At 35.5% G+C, this 21185-nt stretch overlaps 1 protein-coding gene and 1 long non-coding RNA gene across 2 annotated transcripts in view; one reads left to right on the forward strand and one right to left on the reverse strand.

Annotated features, from left to right (window-relative positions):
- GEFmeso (Guanine nucleotide exchange factor in mesoderm) overlaps nt 1–21185 on the forward strand; it is a 93838-nt gene that overhangs the window by 60575 nt on the left and 12078 nt on the right. The window lies entirely within an intron of this gene.
- On the reverse strand, nt 5243–7782 carry LOC117161919 (uncharacterized). Its single transcript, XR_013059968.1, has 3 exons — nt 7647–7782; nt 6896–7574; nt 5243–5857 (listed from the first exon to the last, which is right to left on the reverse strand). It is a non-coding gene; the product is annotated as an uncharacterized LOC117161919 (long non-coding RNA).

Consider the following 21185-nt stretch of genomic DNA (forward strand, 5'->3'; position numbering starts at 1 on the left):
ATCTTGTCAATCACATATTAGATAAATCTGAAACTATTTTGATATCAATTCTAAGTATAATCTAAGTGTTCCCTTACATTTATTTTAAGATCCACGATTCTCAACAATCTGGTTACGATTGTTGATTATAGTTTAATCCTTTGTACGATAGGAAATAACATAATACGAATATGAAAAGTACACGAGAGAAATCCGACTGGTTGGTTTTCGTTGACCCGCCGATTTCTACGTGGCGCCAGTTGGTGGCAGAATTTGAAGTTACAAGTTCTGAACAAACGTTTCTGTTGCTCGTTCCGGCGATGATAGAAATTGGAAGAACAATCGTCGTAACGATAATTTGAGAAACAACGTAGATTCGTTCGTCAATCGAGACAACTTGTCTTTAACAAAGCATACAAAGTGCAGATGCTTCGTTAGAGTGGGAAACTTTAACGTTTCGTGCGAAGCATTGTCATCAACTATAGCAATGACTAATTCCTTACGACTGTAACAATGTCTACGCGTAATAACGATTAAAATTGAACCATTAGAATAGACAAGACCGTAGTAAATTATAATTAGACTATTTGTCTAATGTCTTATCAATGTCTTGTCAATGTGTCTTATCAGCAAAGAATTATTTCATCCGCCACGTATTACAAGTATACTTTGCGTATTTTATATATTGGGTTGGCAACTAAGTGGTTGCGGGTTTTGTCATTACCACCTAATGATAAAACCCGCAACCACTTAGTTGCCAACCCAATATATTTGATATTTCGCATATTTCATAAATTTTCCAAAGTTACGAGCGCTATGCTGGTTATTATCTTTCGAGCGATGAAAAATATGGTTGCAAGTGGTTAACAGTTCGGTTGCTTCTTTTCTTTCTCGTTATAAGGGTGTTAACACGGCAAGATGTTGTTAAGCGTGCGAGACGAGCTGGCGGGTTGTCTTTGTTCTAGCGTTGACCGCAGGATCGCTAACCTTGACAGTGCCTCATCTTTGATTTGTGACGTCGTGACTGTTCTGCGAGGATTTTAGTGCATCGACGTCACATAGTTGGCGCTGTTCGACCAGCAATCGAGTCATATGCGTTTCGTAATTGGACGAAATGATTCACTAGAACTAGTCCCTTGTTACGGGCTAACTATCGACTGCGCGTTATGGTTGTACGTCCATTTCGAACGTGAATTTCATTTCACTGTCGTAATTTATACGCTGAATTTCCACAAGTTTTCAAAATCTCGCCTGTCTCGATAAAAAGGAGAATGCAATCGGTCAGTCGATCTCAAGGATTTTTGGGATAAAGAAGAAAGTGTTGGATAAACGAAAGGAGAATTATCGTCGTTAGCTGACTAGGAATTTATAGTACAAATTTATAGTTTCAATAGGCGATTTGATTTCGATTAATTTTTGTTGTTTCGTTCAAATTATTGGAAAGTAATCTGCTTAAGAGAACACAGTCTCTTCTCAGAACAGTCGATTCTCAAAAATGTTGGGTATTTCGATTTCGAAAAAAATAAAAGGGACGATATGAAAAAACTGTTAAAGTTGTGAAGGAACGAAGAATATTGACACGTATAGTAAAAAGAAAGAAATTAATCGAAAATCTTGATCACTGGCTACGTCGAATTAATTTGAATTAAAATTCCCTGAGTTGTACAGTAGCTAGAAATTGAGCTGTACTTTTACAACTTTCTACAACGTACTTTTCATTCTTTTACAGTTAAATTTGTTAGCGATATATTACGTAACGTTATAGTAAAAGTTGAATACAATGCGGAATAAGACGAAGAAGAAAATGTTTCATTTTGATATGTAATATTGAAATTATTTACAAGTTTCGATATCATATGTTGAAAAATGTATTTTCATCTTACGAAACATGCTAATACTTGACACTATTTCCCGTGGATCCATCAAATGTTTCTGTGTACTGTGCCTTAGGTTAATGGAACGTGCTTTCGAGAGCAATTCGTAGAAGCCTTTCATAGACGTAATAACCAGCAAGTCTTTTGTTCAATCACCTAATTACTTCGTTGAACATTGCATAGGTTGCATAGGACGCGTCTTACGTGTGTTCTCACGAGCGCCGATCATCCGACCGTTCCATGATGAGAAAGTCCTACGCCAACTATAATATGGAGCAAAGTTTCTATCTGTGAATTTGAAAATGTTTAGAGAAAGAAGGCAGGGGAAATTCAATTAGAAAATTATCATGCATTTAACGGATCACGTCTATTTAATTTATTCGACTCAATTTAACCTGACCATAGTAGACCTAATTTATGTGAACGTGACTTATAACTCGTATTAATTCAATTCCAATTAATTTAACATAATTATATTACATTAAATATTCCACTGTGCAATGTACTACATACAGTGGACCAAAGGAAGTTTAATATTCGTGTTTATATACACATTTGTGAACAATAGTAGCTTAAATAAAATATTCTGAACCGTCTCCCATCCGTCATAGTTATAATTGCGTAATTTGCTCCGCATGTACGATCAAAGTAACAAAATTACAGAAACCGAAGTTCCAAACCCAGATCATCGTAGCTTCGATGCCAAATAAAATAGAAAAGAGGCGTGACTTTCGAGAAAGACGAGGATCGGATTGATTTTCTCCTTTCCCGCGACATTACTCGGCCGCGTTCGGCTTTAAATATAATTTTCTTATCGAACCCGGTGAAAGGTATGAATAAAACATAAGCGCCGAGTGCATCGACTCTCGCATCAATCTCTCACGCCAGGCCGTGGAACTTCCGTGCGGAGAATAATTGGCACGGTATGCGCGGCTCGAGAGAGCGACCGGTTCGAAAAAATAAAAAAAGATACCGAGAGATACTTAAGGAGCTGGCTCACGTGGATTCCGATTTTTCACGGTTCTCTCGCCGATATGAATTCTGGCGATGCGCCGCGAAACGAACGTCTCGTAGCCCTGATACATAGAAATTGGTCACTGATGCGAGGTTAGGTTGACTCTTTGAAGGTTAGATGTATACATATGTATCGTAGATTTGATGTTATGTCAGAATTGCGAATTTCATCGGGTATGGAGTGTTTTTTTAAGTAGATCTAGAATGTTTTATAATAACCTAGCTAAAGGTTAAGAGACGAGAGTGGAATCATAATTTCAGTTCTAGGTTAGGTTTCGCTTTGGTAGACTAGAATTTTAGTTTTAGGTTAGATTTACGTTTGCTAGAGTAGAATTCTAATTTTAGGCTAGGTTTGGCTTCAGCAGAATAAGATTTTAATTTTAGATTCTTCAGCTTAGGTTTGGATTCGGTCGGTGCCGAAAAATACTCTGTACCCAGATCGGGGAAGTCCTAGTCGGTGGTGGCTAAGATAAAAAGAAGCTTTGAATTTAGTATAGAATTTTAGTTTTAGGTTCGATTCGGAAACAGTGCAATAGAAGATTAATCTTAGTTCTAGATTAGGTTGCAAATACATTGTAAATAGGTCGAGAAACGTCCACTTAGCGATGGGTACGGCTAAACAAAAAGAAGCATTTTAATTCTAGGTTAGGTTTGGATTTAATAAGAATTTTAATTCGTGATTGGGTTTGGAAAGACACGTGTAGTAAATTGCCAAGAGTGGGCATTACTGATAACATTCCTGGTGGGGGAATCATTGTTGCATAACCAATAACCAATGTTTCGACTCTGCCGATAGCCTTCTACCTGTAAAATTTTTTAACCACGTAATTTCAAATTTCCCGAACTAAACAGATGCTGTAATGTCTTCACGTCGTAGAAACAATTATTTTATGAAACTTATTAATTAACATCATAGAAAATAAAAATGAGCTTCGCCAAACAATTAAACGACTACTGTACTATAACAAGGCAATTACTACGCACGCTTTACGACTACTACAGCACAGCTTGTTAAACAAGTAAAATAAGAAATTGTCGTTACCGAAAGCGAAAATCCTCAATTAGTACTAATTTCCCATTTCCATCTCGAAATTCAGTTATACAACCCCAGGAACAAAGAGTTAGCAGGGAGCCATTAAGAGCACTAGAAATCCCGTTAGGTTGGCAGTCGCGACGAACGAAAGTCCTCTTGTTCTTCGACTGTACTGTGTGTCCCCTCGCCGAAGCATTTTGCCCGCGTACACAGATGATTCATAAGCGGCCGCTTCTGTTAGCGTTCCTTGAGCGCCTCTCTTTCTGCTCCCCGGGGCTCTCTCGAATTCCTCCGGCACGAGGAGGGCAAAGAAAAAGACTTTTATCGAGCTGCAGCGGCTAGAGCAGCGTAGTGAGTCACTCTCGGTGACTGGCTCGTTGTAATTCATTGCGATGATTGAACCCCCACCACCAGTTCTTTACGTCGAGTACGGGTCCATTCACAACGGACGAACCCAGTGACCCTGGGACCAGCTGTTTTTCTCGCCTGCACTTTCGATTGATCGAATCACTCCCTGGTAATGCAGGAATTCTCGTTTTTTTTTCTTGCTTAGTGTGGCTGCAGTTAGGGTGGCGAATACGTACTCTACGCGTTATGTGTATTCACACTCGAGTTTTATCTTTCTTCTCCTTAGCGTAGATGCAATTAGGGTGACGGATATGCATTTTATACATTATATGCTTTAATCCTGAAATTTTCTTTTTTCTTTTTATATATAGGCACATTTATAAATATTTGTCAATTAGATGTTTACGAGTAGTGAAATATGATTGGAACGAGGAGGTGTTCTGCAACAAATTTGTATATTACAATGCAGATGTTGCACAAATGTATAAAACGCAACAATATTGGCATGGTCGATAAGAAATTTAGTTGTTCGGTATTCTAATGCGATAATCGATGGAGATCTATTATGGAAAATTGTCATTGTACGTTATGGAATATTTATTCCACTAGTATTTTTGTGATTAGTATATTTATTGATGCAGTATGGAAATAGACGTGCGTATGATTGTGATTGGGTCGATTGAGATGTTCAGTATGTTTTATGCATTATAACATGTAGCATTGTAACATATGGAGATATCTCCGGAATGATATATGGAGAACTGTGTTTGTATAATACATATTATCTAGTATTGCGGGTTATGAGGGAATGCCACGATTATATTTGCTGATATACACGAGATACGAAAGTAATACACAATTTATAGCGCATCCAGTATCATGATACATCGTGATATATGTAGAAATGATATCGACGTTTATTATAATAATATACAAAGTATTCTATTAGATGTGTATTTATTAAAAGGAGTGAGATAATGTTTCTTTGCTTTTCTATGTTATCTCTATTATTGTAGTATATGGTACATAGCACAGAAATATTAACATGCATATAGTCTACATATTTATCGTACCATATTAGTGTTTGGAAATCTGATCAATGCGATAACATACAAAACAATGTTCTCCTTAGTATATTGACTAATTTAATACATTGTGCATTGTATTTACGTGTAACATAAATATTATTACAGCATGTGAAAACATATTCTGCAATACTATCTTATATTTACTCATTACTATGTATGAAGAAGTATAATGTTCTAACAATGGTGCGTTGCCTACAATATGTCTAGCATTCTAAAGTGTGAAGATGCATCCCATACACTGTATCTTCCTTTTTAATGTATGCAAATAAGGTCTGTACAGTGAGTCTGCTATTATGCAGCCCCTCCACTATTACAGTATAATGAAGTCCGAAGGTGGTTTGATGAATTCTAATGAAAATTCAACCAGAGTTCCTCATGGTAGAACCAGCACCTCCTGTGTAGGAGTCAGCTGAAGGATCTTGTGCAAATCTTCCACTGTTTTGCGACATTTCCCTCATTCTCTGTGTCGAATCTTTAATTCAGCGAAACTTATCTGATAGATAAATTAAAGTGCTGTGAATCTGCAATTTGAAGACGATGGACGGACATGATAATGAACAGAATTTCACATCCATCTTATAATCTAAATTCTAATAAACCTAGCTTTCGGCAACCGTCTGTCTGAAACAGACGAAGAGTCTGATGAAGCTTCTTTCGATTAACTCTGAGATAATGCAGCGCTAGATTTTGAGATGCTCGAGTTCAATGGAAAGTAAATCCTACGAAACCAGTCACGTATGCGAGCTCTTTAATCGAATCTCTGGCTGACCTGCTATGTTTCTACTACCTGTACGAATAAATCTACTTTTTATCGCGATTATGAAATCCTCGTGAAATCTGGGGAACGATTATTATACTCTGCTTGCATGACGCTGTTGATGAAACTGCATAAGAAATAAAAGGCATCTAAAATTTTCTATTCTAAAAACTTTTGCTCTTGCAATGTTCGAATAGCAAAAGATTCCATAGTAAATTGGCTTTGGTATTAGGCATCTTTCTCAAAATAAAATATGATGGATTAAACGTGAAATTAGGGCGAGATTAATTTTGCTAGTTTCTGATTTGTTTAAGAGATACGGAATCTTGAATTTTCTAATTTCTGTCTATTATGAGAACGCGCTGTACTTGTAGATTTTTATTTCGCAAGTTATTCGTCGCATCCGCATATTTTTCTGTTTTTACTTTAATTTAGGATGTTTAGAGTATTCTAATAATATTTGTTCACATTGAAAAATTGATTTCTTAGTCTGGAGAGTTACAAGCATATTCTTTGTAAATTTTTCTCTGAAAATTGAGTGTTTTTAAATTACAAAATATTTATCATTCGCTATAGGTTAATTTCTATATATTCAAAATCATTTTGAGGCTTAGTTCATAACCTCATTTGAATTTTCCTTGTCAAAGGAATACCCTCCAAAACAAAAAAAAAATTCGCTTTTAGAAAAAATGTAAAATACAGATTAAATTCTATATATCACAAATAAAGGAATTTCACGTCGAGAGAAAATTTACATATATATATATAATTCACTTTTCAATAATTCACTTTGAAACGGTACCTGCAATGATGTATGCGAGTTGCATTATTGCTGAAAGAGACGTAAAGAACGTCAGACACGAGTCTCGAGACAGATTGTGTGATAATCGTAACACGAGTCGATCTGATAGATGACATCCTTAGCCGTACAATTTGTTAACCTTCTCGTTACGTACAATTGCGCGATACGTTCTTTCTATTTCATGCAACCATGTTACACTCGTTGAATGATTAATAAGGCCGATAAGAGAGGCTGCATTACAGTGTACTTATGGCGGTGTGACTGGGTAGATAACTTCCAGTCCTCTCTTCCCCATAATCGTTTTGTAAATGCATATGGCTTTTTCATGGAACAATTCTCGTGGAAGGTTTCGTTTCCTTCACGCATATAGTTTCGTTTCGATGAATTTGAATAATAACGCTATGAAAGACTCGTACATCTGGACACCGTCACCTGCGAAAACAAACTTCTATTAGTTATGTGAAAATGTTTCAAGCTCACAGTTCAAAATCAAATGATACGCGTTGCAGCTTCCTCTGGATGACACGATCGAATCTCTGAACGCTATTTCAATTCGTAAATTTCATCTGCAAAAATAAACTTCTACCAATCATAGAAAGCTGTAGGAAACTCATAGGTTATAATAAACGATGCACCACAAATAACGCTATAAGAAATGCATAAATCCCGACACCATCATCTGCAAAAACAAGTTTCAATTAATTATACGAGAACGTTTCAAGCTCATAATTTACAAACGAACAGTACACACCCTCTTTGGATGACAAAGGACTAAATTCCATAATGCCATCCAAATAGCGCTATCTGCGATCTAAACAGCACAGAACCATTCGTCACCGCATTGTGAGCGTTCCTTTACGTCCAGTCCCGCTCGTCGTCGGCATTCGGATCCGTCTATCCGAGTGGCACACTCGCTCCATTCCCATCTTCGCCTCTCTCCACAGTATCTACCTGTTGCTCGAGCAGCGAAGGCTGCGCAGTACCTGCTCGTTTGTGCTCTATTCACACGATCTGCGCACCTGATTCCTAACCGCAACTTTATATTTCAAAGTATTCATTGGTGTTTGTGAAAATATTATTCTATAACTTGAGAAAAGGATTCGAAGAAAGGATCATTGTGTCTTTTATTGCTTGTTGCATCAGTTTCTCCTGGACGAAACAGTGAATCGTTTAACTCGTGATCGATATCGTTCTTCGGCGAACAGTGCGTGATTCTTTTCCTTGAAACGACGATCAGTCGCAGTGACACGCATGCGCGTGCACGCGTGTTTCTTGCCGCTGGAATCAATTACTTCCTGAGCCATTGCGAGGGCTTCGATTAGGATGCCATCGACTGTACTACTTCGTGCCTGATTTTATTCCAAGACTATTTTGGTGAGTGAAAAAGTATCCATATAATGTTATAGGAATAACAAGTTACTAAGCTTTTTAGAATAAGACAAATTTCAGTTGCAATTTTTCAAATATACATGAATTTCATAGACTAAGAAACTGCTCGACTATGCGATTGATTTAGATGATATTGTCAGAGGAAAAGTGTGCAACTACAATATGCACAAGTTAAATGTTATGGCGGAGTATATTTCTTTTAATCTTTCGAGGATTCCAGGGTAAAGTATGTACAACACAGCCCACGTGTCAATCCTGTTACGTTCTTCCGGTCAATTTCGAGCCGTTCGTACTTTTCGTAACGTTAGAAAATATCTTGAGTCTGAAGAAAATATGAAACAATCCTTATTGGCGTGTATGATTCGTCGATTAAATTTTGTATTAAATTTGTTTAAAATATCAAAAATTCTTTTTATTTAACGAGAGGAAGCTTGAAAAACGTAGAAGTTTGAGGGCTGCAGTAGGGTTATATCGTAATGTGGAAATTGCGCGGCAATTTTGAATTGATGCAAGCTGTTGCACAAACCGATATCAACACTCAGAAATATCTTTCTTTTACAGAATAATTTATTGCATAAGCGTAATAAATAATTTATTGAATTGAACCGATCATTCACGTTTATGTCTAGAGTATAATTATAATTATAATATTCGGCACGCATTTTAACATTATTATTGTTCAATTATAGTAGCAATATAAGATTCCAATAAACTCGTCGATATTAGAATGTGATTTTTAAGAATTTTTATCGTACGTTACATTAAAGAGGAAATTTAAAGTGTATAATCTTCGAAATTACACGAATTAACCGCTATAATCGATATTTAAAAATATTTCTAAAAGTGACGATAGTCCGGTTATTGACACTGTTAATCTAAACGATGGTAAAGATAGCGTTTTCATGAAAATATTAATAGAAATTGTTATTCCAACCCGACGAATGGAACTTTGTACCCGTTTGGAGTTCTGTTATGAGATAAAGTGATTCATGGAACACTCACAGTCTAATGGTTGTCTCGTGGGAAGTCTGTCAGCGACATATCTATTTCCGGTTTATGAAATTACTAACGTTCAAGGATATACGAGCTTCTCTAAATAATTGCGCAATATAAAATATCAAGCTAATTAGAAGAACGAATAAATTAGTGGAAGAAGCTTGTTTAGGGAAATTTTATTCTAATTTGTCAATACAACAGTCCATCATTTTTTCTTTCTTCTTACAAGTTGAAATTGCCCGAACAAAAGTAAAAAAGGTTCTAATACTTTATTAATAAATTAATAATAATATTATTGTAAAATTTGTTTCGGAGTAATACGATATTTCATTTGCAAAATAAAAGAAAGATTATTTGTTTTAACAAGAATTCACGGAAATCGTTTGAACGAGACTTAAGAATACACAGTAATGGAAAAAGCAAATTTAAAACAATAATTCTATTAGAAAGAAAAAATAATAAATTCATTCATCATAAAATTTCATTGCAAACATATATATATTCATTCTCTAACAATTTTCAAATAAGAATAGAGAAAACGTTCGGTTTAAACGTAAATAGTCCTAGATAAAGCGCATAGGAGTCACAATTCCACGACGATTATCTTCATAGGAGATAACAGTTATCGCACGGTCGATCAATTATTTGATCTTCCAAGCGGCAATGGGAATCGGGTTATCGTCGTTCAAACATAGTGTTCCGATAGCGTTTGCGTGCAATTTCCTTTATCGATCCTAGATGTACTCGATTACGCAAGAATGGGAGAGTAGAACATTAACATGCATACAAATCTGATAAAAATATCGTAGACTGTAGTATTATCGTATCTCTGTGATTCATTTTTAAAAGGATTAATGTATTTACAGAAGACTTATTATTATGTGTAATTATGTAGATTGTAAAGGAAAGAACAATTTGTTTCTTCTTACTTAATACAAATAGAGATAGAGATAACTGTGTGTAGAAGAAATGAATCAATTTAGAATTGTCTATCTTGTGTACTTCCATCAGCATGATTGTAAAGCAATTTTATTTCATAATTTTTAGACAAATTTACAATGAGAATTAATAACATTTTTTAGAATATGTGCTATAATCGTTATTTGTATCTTTTAGTTTGCAAGCCCTAAAGGCTTGTGTATAAGTATACATAGTCTGATACTATGTATATTAGGTTGTCCCAAAAGTTTCTTTTGTTCTATTTGTTTGGGATCGAACCTTGTTCTATTGGGAAAACACGAATTATACATAATTCAGTAAAATAATGTAAAAGAAAAAATGTTGTGCATTTATTGTTTCCTTGTAAGGTGAAAGAAACTTTTGGGACAACCTAATAGATTCCATAAATTCATTAGTATTCAGCAGTACTGTTATTGAAATGTATTAATAATTCTAACACAATTCCTCAAATCTGTTAGCAATGGTGTTACTACTATTCAGATTTGCTAACGTTAACAATTCTTTTTAAATAATATCTGATACCATATACATCCTCAAAATCTGTTAGCACTCGATCTTTTCTTCTAATCTTTTGCTTTTTAAAGGCAAGAGACAAGTACCTACAAAATCTTTTATCTTTCATCTTTTTTTTTTTTTTTTTAGATAACCAATACAGATTTGTTAACTTCCTTAGACACTTTGTACCCCGCAAGGGGTTGCAAATTATTACGTGTAAATATCTATAGAACCCTTTATTCTTTTTTAAGTAATACAATGTTTTTTTACTTTTCTATGTACTTTGAATTTAATCCCAAAGTCTTCTACTTCGATTTTTGTATCTGAACGTTTTGCGTTTATATTTGCGTTGCGATTTCCTTTGCTCCATATTACGTCGAGGGTTAAAAGTGCAAGACATCGTTCGAGGGTTAAAAAGCGAGTAAATATTCCCAAAATATTCAAAGAATCTCTTAAGCGATTTCCCAGCCTGCATAAACCTATTATTATTTAGGCGAACCTGTTATTATCTTCCACGAATATTCTCCAACCTTTTGGGATCCTCCCCCTTCGAACACCTCATTCCCATTATTTTTCCTTTCTGTTTTCTTTTCTCTTCTTTTTTTTTCTTTTCGCCAAACAAAAAGAATTATCCTTATCCCATTGGCCAACGTCCAAAATTCACGTGCCTTCGAGTTCGAAGGTGCACACAGAAGCTAATGGCTGCGCGGATCCTCCGGTCACGTAGAACACGATCAGGCTCTCTGTTCAGGGTGCAGGGAATACTGGAAAAGACAGAAAAGTCGCGAGGACGATGCAGGGCAGAGAAAAGGAGGAGAGAGATCGTATTCGCGTCACGTAGAGAACCGCGCGAGGATCACGTTTAAACCAACGTGGGACTCCTTTGCTCCGGAATTCCAGGCCTGCCTTTTGTAACCCCTTATCTGTTCCCGGAGATGCACCCGGAAGCCGTGCATTCCGCAGGATAATGCAACGTGACCGCGTCAAAACTGTCCGCTTTTAGTCGGCTCTTACAATCGGTCAAGATGTTTCAGAGAGTTTGAATAATTTTTGTTTTTCTTTATCCTTGTAATTAGAGTTCAGTGTACGTGAATTTAAAAAAAAATATTGTAAAAGCAAGTCCATTTCCGGCCTGTGAAGCTAAAATTAAATAAAATAACAACAGTTTATTTTTCAGCCTTCTGGCCACGTAAAGGGACTCATATTTACAATTGTTTTTTCCATTTACCGTACACTCTCCACTATAAATCTGTTTGTTTATCCGATACATTTATTTACACACGCCTGAAATCTGGCTATTTAATCATTTATCTAGCTGTTGCCTATTTGTCCAACTATAATATTCATTTATAATAATAACCTTAGAAATAATAATAATCTTTGCAGTGATATTCATATATAGTCTATTTAAAAAAAAATACCATAGCTTATTTTCAAAAAATCTTGCAAAAATTTTTTAAAATAATCTATTTGGAAAGGATTGTCCAGTTCAATTCTGTAACTTAAAGCCATCTAGTAGACGAATTCCATGGCGAAAAAATGTTGTGTCTTTAGACGAGATCCAATCGTTAGAACAAAGTATACCTGGGAGTTTTGACGATTCGGAAGTATTCGTCATATTGTGTTGGCAACTAAGTGATTGCGGGTTTTGTCAATACCACCTAATGACAAAACCCGCAATCACTTAGTTGCCAACCCAATATTTGTATCACTTTTATGCCATGAGCATCTACGCAACAAATGAAGCTTTATACTATTTATACATAAAACAAATGAAGCTTTATACTATTTATACATAAAACAAATGAAGCTTTATACTATTTATACATAAAACAAATGAGGCTTCCCAAGTCCCTTGCGTAAAATGAAGTTTCCTTTACATTATTGTTCAATCTTACAAGTCAATTTTTAGTTGACAACTAAGTGATGCGGATTTTGTCATTAGGTGGCATTGACAAAATCTGCAATCACTTAGTTGCCAACCCAATATTTGTACCACTTTTATGCCATGAGCATCTACGCAACAAATGAAGCTTTATACTATTTATACATAAAACAAATGAAGCTTCCCAAGTCCCTTGCGTAAAATGAAGTTTCCTTTACATTATTGTTCAATCTTACAAGTCAATTTTTAGTTGGCAACTAAGTGATTGCGGATTTTGTCATTAGGTGGCATTGACAAAACCCGCAACCACTTAGTTGCCAACGCAATATTTGTATCACTTTTATGCCATGAGCATCTATACAAACAAATGAAGCTTCCCAAGTTGCTTGTGTGAAACGAAGTTTTCTTTATATTATTGTGCAATCTTACAACTCAATTTTAGTAACCATAAATCACGCTTGAAAATGGACTTGCCATTTAACTGCCTGTTAACTCTTTGAGGCACAGGATCTTAAGAGAGAAAAGGACTCTAATTGCGCAGGAATTTTATTGGAGATTAAATTATGAACTTCAATACGAGTCAATTACGAACATGTTCCGGTTAAATTAGTACACGTTCTTCGTGACATAGTTCTAATTAATCGCGATGATTAATCATCGATTTCTGTTACGTAACAGGTTAAAATTCGTCTGTCTGCAAATATCTATGAGAACTTTGCTCAACTTTGAAACTTATCCGAATAAAATTGCAATCTCTTGAATACGGAAATTCATCTGCCATAAACTACAATTTGATAAACTGTGAAGTCTACGCAACTCGGAATTTTGTCAAATTGAAGCTCAATATCGTTTCAATATTAATACAAATATTACCATTATATTAACGAATATTTACTCGAATACATACGTTCGATGAAATATTTGTGATAAATTATATGCGACTCAGGAGCCAATGATTTCTTAGAATCTACGAAGAAGAAGAAGAAGAAGAAGAAGATATTAAACGATAGGTGTAACGTTGGGTTCAAGGTAAATTCGACGAGTTTCCGTCACGGTTCTTTGACAGTGATTAATAAACACGTGGATGATGGAATGCGCAGGACGACCGCGAAAGAAGAATGCGCTGGAATGCGAATGACTCATGGAAAAGGACCGAACGCCGAAGAAAAAGCTACATCGTGAAGATCGGCTGCTGCCGAACGAAGATTGTTCGATAAAGAAAAGTAAACAGCTTATTTAGGGAAATAAAATCTGTATGACGATGCTGAATTAAAAAACAAATTTGGAAAGATACATATAAAAAGGAATTATGATCTATCTGTGTAGCCATTTGAAACGATATCAGATTCAAATTCAATTCGAAGTTCGTGAACGAAAAGTTGACAACTATTGATTGTCTTTTGTTACTTTTTTTTTATTATTTATTAAAATATGGAAGTATTTTATTAGAAGTATTTTTATTTATTAAAATATATAGTATTTTATATATAGGGTAAAGTTAAAGAAATTGCAATGACAATTCAGTAGGTTTTTTTTTATGATTGGAAAGATGGCTTAAAACGTTAGTTAGTTTATTTTTTATTCGTTATCTTGGGAAAAAAGTATTTTAATAAAATAAGAGTACGTTTTAAAGGAGAATCTTTCTATTTCGATATTTCACGTGGTCGTATTATTAGAAAGATTGTAATAACAATTAAGTTTGTTATCCCTGTTTGAGTTACTCAATTGGATCGATTCCAAGCAAATAGAAACCGCAACGTCATCTAAAACGTGATTTATGAAAGTAACGAGCGAAAGTGGCAGCTGAAAGCGTTTAACGTTTATACTGCGAATTATATCGCCGACAGTAAACGCCGCCTTTTAATCGGCTTGCAATTCAACAGTACAAAACGTTCTACTATCTTTATTCAGTTCCTAGATTACCAGGAAAAAAAACTTACATAATATCTTCGAAAGTTACACTATTTATTCCATTCAAATTTCTCAGGAATAGATAATACTTAAATATTATTATATCTAACTCATACTCATGGTTAAAAATATAGACGTATAAAAATTTAATGAACAGATAAAATAGATAAAAGATTATATAAGTATACTTACTGTGATGTACTGTAAACAGCCTTCCTTGAAACATTTTTCATTATTATCTGCACAAGAATGTCAGATGATATCGTATCGTGCGATTCTTCCTTTCATTTAATTTCATTTTTTATGACTTCATACCTCATACGCTTCCTTTTTGGTAACTGTATGAACATAATTTTTATCTCTGACGAATTCTAGTACCAGAGAGTGGTCAGGATGATCAATTTTTGAGTTTTCATAGTAACGTTGTAGATTCACAGTGGTGGATTTGCAGAATTTTTAATTATACAGGGTGGTTGGTAACTGATGGTACAAGCGGAAAGGGGGTGATTCTACGCGAAAAAAGAAGTCGAAAATATAGAATAACAATTTTTCGTTCGAGGCTTTGTTTTCGAGAAAATCGACTTTGAATTTTCGCTGGGTACGCGCGCGGTACGTTATAACGGTTTCGCTGGGTACGCGTGCGGTACGTTATAACGGATCTCACTGTAGATCGTTGTCTCGATGGAAAAATTAAAAAAAAAATATTTTTCGACTTCTTTTTTCGCGTAGAATCACCCCCTTTCCGCTTGTACCACTAGTTACCAGCCACCCTGTATATTATGAAATATTGTATAATATTTCTTCTTTATATTGGGTTGGCAACTAAGTGATTGCGGATTTTGTCAATATCACCTAATGGCAAAACCCGCAATCACTTAGTTGCCAACCCAATATAATAATAGGTTTGTCCATTTGCTTTGAATTATCTGTCTTTTCGTATATCTGCAATTTTTACTTCAAATCAACATTTCTTTGCCATTATATGGTAATATTTATATAAATTTGATACAAGTATAGAGAGGATACACAGTCCATAGATAAGTAACTGAGTCTCCTAGAATCTCATTGTGAAGACAAATGTTTGCCTTCAATTTGTCAAGATTATACTATGTACACCAGTATCTTCTTAAATGGAACTGTAGAATTCTACACAAAAGAGTAGCAAGGTACTTGAAAAGTGATTAGTTTCGAAAGATTTAACTTCAATCGTAATTTCTAAAGATTATCCATAATCTCGTAAAGCTTATCGTATGAAAAACAAGAAGAACATAAAGAGTACTTGTTGTTGTCTTTCCTCAACTTCCATGCGACGAGCGTTACAACGTCCGAGTTAAAATATCTTTTAGACTAATCGGTTCTCCAGCAAAATATCTTAAAAGAAAAACAGTACAGTATCATCGAAACAGTTGGCGGTTTTTGACGAGTATATTCGTCACGAAGAGATAGCAATATCTCGCGTTACGATGAGTATCGTCATCTACGGTCGAGATATATCGGAAATAAACAAACCCAACAGCGTGATATTTGCAAAGAAATCGGAACCAGAATATTTATAAATTTCTCAATTAGACAGAATTTCTCAATGATCGTTTATTATCGTCTACAGTCGACTGCGTCGAAATATATCGCGTTGAAATAATAATCAAAGTGAAAGAAGATGGCGGCGCAGCGTGTGGCGTCGGGGTGAGGCGATAAAAATAGCGAGTGGGTGGTGAAGAAAGGGGGAAACGTCGGTTCATTGACGAAAAGCAATAGAAACGAGAGGCTCGTCTCGAGTGGCCGACGTTTCTGTATGCCCACCACGTTGCTCTGACTCACGAGAACGCCACAGCTACGTGGTAGATCGTCGCCGTAGTCGCAACTTAAAGCTGCGTTTACATTGGTCCGCTAGACACCGTTCCAGTCCAGCGATTTCGGTCCAGCACTGGATCGAAACTAAAATAACGTAAACAGTGTTTTCATTGTTACTGCGTGCCGTCGTTCCAGTCCGAAAATCAAGCTTTCGTTCCAGTGTTTGCTTACATCTCATCATCGAGAATACAACGTCGTTCCAACGTTTGTTACTGGAATCGCGTAGACGGCTCAATGTCCAGCACTGGCTGAAGCGTGCACGTTGCTATTGTTTTATTCGTCTTTCTTTCTTTTTTTTTTTTTTTTTTTTTTTTTTGTTAAATTCATCGCCGTTGTAGTCTACTACTTTCAAAGGATCAAAAACGGATGGAACAATGTAGGACATGGTTTGCTTTCCAAGCCAAACCGCTGGAATGTAGTAGTTGGTTATCGCTTCTTAGAGGAGGTAGTCTAAATATAGGCTGACGCTTTTGCTTCACCACTTATTGCCAAACCTGTTGAAGATTTTCAGGATGTAATACTTCGATGTACTTGTGTATATTATTAATATACATAATTATAGAAATATATAGAAATAGAATTGTTTTATGATATGCAGTTCTACTGTTCCATGTTATAGATCGTAACCTGTATTTGAATGTCCTTTACCGACGAAGTTTATTAAAGTTATGGAGTTAAAATAAGCCGAAGAGAAGTCACACCTCTTTCAAATTGTACATTCAAAGTGAAAGGAAAAATATGCATTTTTAAAAATTCAATCGTTCCATATTATAAACTCTAGCGTGTATTTGAATGTCCTTTACCAACGAAGTTTCAAAAAGCTTCGTATAATGCACATGATATAGTGGTAAAAATTCTGTGGCAAGCGTACCGATACTTGTTGAAAGCGAGGTAATATGTAGCGCTGTAGAAATCGCTGGGTTTCACGAGGTAATACCCGCTACTGTCGAATCATTTCCATGTCAGTCCCTTCGCTGGTTAAATCGTCCGACACAGTCCAACGGTGGAATTCGACGATTCCACGCCTCGTCTATGATCAATAGCACGCCTCGTCTGCGATCAATCCCTTTGTCAAACGTCGAACGTAAATCGTGCCGCAATCGTGGATTACACGTCGCGCGATTGCGGGTCCGCCTTAATGGCCACGTTGCATGCCGCACAGTCCGGCATTTGAGCGAGGATTCGGGACAAAAATCAAAATTCGCTGGCCACGTTCGCACGTTCACGGAATAGGTTCGCGCGTTTGCAGGCCACGTTTTAGCGTTTAGATTTCACGTTTAGATTTCACGTTTAGATTTCACGTTCTACGTTGCGGCAGTTGAACGAGGGTTCGGGACAAAGGTAAACAAAAAACTAGCCTGTGACGTGCAGTTTTTTGACTGAAACTTGACACCAGGCGATCCGACGCGATATCGAATCTTTGTTGGTGATTCGTCTGCCACTTGGCTCGCTCGAAATATCTCGAATATTTATTTCTTTGTCTAACTACACACGGTTTAACACAACCTTAGCAGGCCCGGTCAACCGACCGATTTCAAAATTTAATTTAAAACTGTGCATTGGTCGTTGCTTCTTTTCTTCGTCTAACTTTATATACATTTTTATATGATCCGATTAATATAAACGAGTTTCTCGATTTTTCTTAATCGAATAAAAAGTTTGTCGATTTTTTGGCCAATTGTCGCTTACGTTTCTAACGCTTACACGCTGATAATATCATCGAATAATAAGATGAAAATCGAGCGATGATCATTTCAATTTTTTGTCCACCATGTGCCGCACTGCGCCGGAACGATCCATTTTCCTGACAAAAGTTCGCCAGGTAACCGGATTCCACGTTAATCCGGGGCCAGTTTTCGTTGGCATATGAAAATGGTCGCGCGTCGGAGGGTCACAAGCAGAGAGGCTACAAAAGGCAATTAAGTAACCGTCGCAACGTCGTTTATCACCAGCAATTTATGGCGTTACACGGTAGTTACGAAACGATTATCCGCACGCTGTGGCACGAGCTACGAAAGTAAAAGAAAAAAAAAAAAGGAAGAGATTTTACGAGCAATCTTATTATACCAAATTGAAAGAGCATTTCTGTAGAAACAAACGCCTGCGGCCGGCTATTTTCTATGTGTACTAGCGCTGAAAAATCTTACAACTTAGGACAATCGTTATATATAAAATAAATTCATGATAAAATATCACAGTTTTATTTATTTATTTTATTTAATAGAATAGACTCTTATATAAACTTTTATATCTTAAATAAACTCTTAAGAGTTTTCAGTGGTAGAGCTAAACAGTTGCTTTTACATTTGTTGCTTCGTGTAAGAGGAGACGATTTACGTCTCTTACGTGTTGTTTGCTCTAGCAGCGTGTTAACCATTTATCGTAGCTCGAAAACACGTAAACAACTGCTTCCTAATACTAAGGTTTAATCGTGGCAGGGATTTTTATCAAAAAATGATGTCATCTTTGTTTCTTGAACTAGATAGTCTTACTTATGTCTTCTAACAATATCTGCTGTAATTAGTAGTAATTATTGTGCAATTTCCCGATAACTTTGACCCTTTTTTCTATGATAAATTACAAGTTTTTTTCTTTTTAATCAAAACCAGTATTTTGCTCTTTTTCCGGTATGTTAGATAAATAGTTATCTAGAAAAGGGTACTCTTATCCTCGTTAGGAGCCTTTCTTTTCTTTTTTTTTTTCTTTTTTCATTTTTCTGACAAATAAATCTCCGATTAATTGATTTTGTCTGCGATGTTAAATTGGAATTTGATGTTCGACAATATGCTCACAATTGGAATTCCTGTTCTTCCGATGAAGAAGACAAGTTTCTCGAGGAAAAAGGAACTTGTATGTCCTTCAAAGTACAACATCTCGCTTCTTCATCGGGTTTCTTGAATCGTCTCGTCTACCCTTAGCGTCGAGTCGTCGGTTTATTCGCCGTTTCGTAAAGGAAGCAAAATTAATCTGTAAGCAAAGACGAGAAACAGGGTCGTTCTGGACAGATCTCGAGGTGAATAACCGAGAGGAAAGCGTCTGACTGAGCAAGATGGAGCATAAAAGTGGATCGCAGTAAATCTAAACCTTGCGAGGAGAGTATCATCGACTTTATACACCCATCAAACGTCAAACTAATCTTTTTCCCGGCTTTCGGTTTATTTTAATCCAACAATAAATTGTCCGTGAAACCGCATTAAGAAACCGAGCAATGTTTCAGTTCCTTCCAAAGGAATCGAAGCAGAGATCCGAATGAAAAATGGAAAAAATGTTTCAGTTCCTTCCAAAGGAATCGAAACAATAAAAAAATGGAAAAAATATTGATTTAGATTACGTTTTTTAATTATTCCGATTAGGAGGACTATGAAATTGAAATTTTTCAAACAAATTGACATACAAAGCAAAGAAAACGATGGATCAGGAAATTGTTTCTAATTATTTTTAGAAACTATTAGAAATACTATTGGTTGGTTGTCATTGGAAAAATGTTTAAACAGCAGTTGGAATAAAAAGTACAATGAATAGTGTGGCCTAAGGAATTATTTCTAATTGCCATGATTAGGAAAATTCTGAAATAGAAACTAAAATAAACGATACGAGGAACAGTGGCCACGGGAAATATAATTTTTAATTATAACGATTAGACAAATTCTTGAATGTTGAAATTGAAACGAAAGATTGGAAGAATAGCGGTACGCGGGTTTATCTTTAGAAAAAGTATTGTGGCTGTGGATTTTTAGGTCACCCAGTAGAGCGGAATACAGTGGGCCCCGTTCACGATAAAAAGCATATAAATGTCAACGTGTGGCCGTTCTTCACGATGCCAGTGAAGTTCAATGTACTTGAACTGGCTGGTGATTTCCAAGTTTTCCCACGATGCCTCATTGAAGACCGGCCAACCGGTATACTTTTCGAAGATGCATAAATGCGTCATCATACATGGGTAAATCATATGGTTGAGCTTGGAGAGAGATGTTGCTCCGGTCGAGAAAGTATAATGAAGATGTTCTTAAAGTTTCACTCGCCAATTCGCGCTTTAAAATTTCTCTAAACGAGAATTACGCCAGACTGCAAGTATTTGAAGGTACAATGAAAGAGAAGAACATTTGTTTCGTAATAATTACAGTCTTTGATATCAGAGTCAAATGCTTTTGAAAAAAAAATTATTCTATGTAGCTTGAAGATTTATACGACTACGAACATCGTATTCTAACATGTTATTATTATTAATGTAATAATATATTTAATGTAATATATATATATACACACATAATTACACAATTATCATACAAAGATTTACTAAATCCTCTAGCTATGATTAAAAAAATAAGATCTCCATAGTATAGTACAAATCTTCAAACTACGTATAATAATACATACATATAATTCTTTCAAAAATAATTTTTCTCACGAGCATTTGATTCTAACATGTATTCTATATATATGTACATAATTGGAATACAATTAGACACCTATTGTCTATTTTAATTTGTGAAATTATCCTCTAGTGATTTCTGGTAATTTTCTTCAACACTGCAACAAGCAATCCCTGATGTGTATTTGAATATACTATATACATAAATATAAATAACTAAGTAATCGTGCAGTCATCTTATCCTAACCTAATCAACATCGGGTTAGTTTCAAACGAATGAGATGAATTTGAAGTTGTAATGAAATATGTGTACAACGTTCATTTTTATCGACACTTAAACATGATTAATGTGTGCTTATTTATTTATACCATTTTAAGCGCAATTATCTTTATATATAGTATATTAAAATACTCACTAGGGATTGGTTATT

The sequence above is a fragment of the Bombus vancouverensis genome, chromosome 13 (assembly GCF_051014615.1).
Source record: "Bombus vancouverensis nearcticus chromosome 13, iyBomVanc1_principal, whole genome shotgun sequence".
NCBI lineage: Eukaryota > Metazoa > Arthropoda > Insecta > Hymenoptera > Apidae > Bombus > Bombus vancouverensis.